We start from the raw sequence: 1638 nt of genomic DNA, 5'->3' as shown, positions 1-1638 counted from the left end.
TAAATACACACAATATGCCAGTGTGGGACCCCGTGCACACACCGACAGGGCATGTACTGATGTAAGCAGAGACTTGGATGGCCCTCGTGAGACCCGTGGAACGGAGAGAAAGGTTCGGGACGTTGGTAGCTACCGAAGAACAAAATGGCCGGCGGCACAAACAAAGGACTCCTTAACTGAAGCTGATGGTGGCCAGTGGGGTGCGCGTCGCAGCCTTTGAAGTGAACAAGGCATCAGACGGCGTGAGACATTGTAACAAGTACCTGCAACGACCGGGACTGCGACGAGCGAGGCATTGACTCGGCCGTGACCCTGAAGGAACTGAAGGAAACAGCCTACAAGAGCATCGAGAACTACCGGGAGCCCCCAGTTAGCGACCCGGTGAGAGGACTCGGGGGCGCTGAGAAGGCAGCGTGGGAAGTCTGGAAGGGGCGGGAGCCCGCTCCAAGTGCGCCCTGCGGCAAGATTCCACTTGTCCACTTAAATGAAAAAGCAGTCTGCACAGAACTGCAGACTGCGATACGGCGCTTCCTCGCGCACACACCTCGGAAACAGGAGCCAGGGCACTGGGAAAGGCCCGGCACTCGATACACTGTAGCAGCAGGCGGCCACCGCTGGGAGCCCAATATTAAAGAGCCCTGCAGCACCCCCTAACTAGCAGACCCTGTGCCTCCCCATATTCACAGAGGGAGCGCAGGGCATGGTCTGTATAGGTTGGCAGACTGCACTGATCGACACGCCACCTCACAGGGGAGAAGACAGCACCCCCCCCCCAGGGGTCTGGGAATGACGGATGGCAGAAAGGGCAATGGGGAGGAAAGGAAGCATGATGGTGGACTGAAACTAACTACAAGAAGCAACGGCCAGTGGCCCCCATAGCCCACCTAGGAGCCCCAAAGGTGCCCTGCTACCTGACATGTGCTAGGGGTCACAGGAAGCTTTCCCCCACGGATTACAATGCACAGGAATACACCTGAGGTGCAGTCTGCACAGGTCCCTCAGATGGACATACACAAACAACTACAATAAGTGCACAAACACCGGGAGACTGCTAGAGCGGAGGTAATTGTCAGCGGCGCAGAACGGCAATCCGCACAGCCCGCCAGCACACAGACAGTTGGCTGGCAATGAAGGACCATACACCTGCCAAGCACAAAGTATAGCTGGATACTGAATCTGCGACAGGACGCAACGGCCAGGTGAGGAGCACGGAAGACCACGACCAACAAAACATGGTTACCCAACAACCGAAACAGAAAGGGAAGCAACAGACAATAGAAGAATTCACAAAATCCCCTCCGGTGACAACAGGGGCAAGACCCAAGGAGCAAATAGCGCAAGCCGTAACACCCCCAGAACGCAAGGATCAGCAAATTCTGGATGCTATCGCCGACTTGAAGGTGCCTAGAGAGAAAAAGTTGGATGCAGCAGTTGCGGAGCTCAATACTGCATTGGAACTCAAGATAGACGCAGTGCAGATAGATGTCAATCTGCTACGCGAATATGTGACAGCGCAAGCAGAGGGCACATCCGAACTAGAAACGGAAGTGAAAGCCAACATGGGCACCTGCACAGCGAATGCCATGGAAATCAAGACACTGATACAACAAGTGCGGAATCTGGAGAGCAGAGCTGAAG

The sequence above is a fragment of the Ambystoma mexicanum genome, chromosome 8 (genome assembly GCF_040938575.1).
Source record: "Ambystoma mexicanum isolate Mex_15411 chromosome 8, UKY_AmexF1_1, whole genome shotgun sequence".
NCBI lineage: Eukaryota > Metazoa > Chordata > Amphibia > Caudata > Ambystomatidae > Ambystoma > Ambystoma mexicanum.
The sequence above is the reverse complement of the archived record's forward strand: the minus strand, read 5'-3'. Positions refer to the sequence as shown.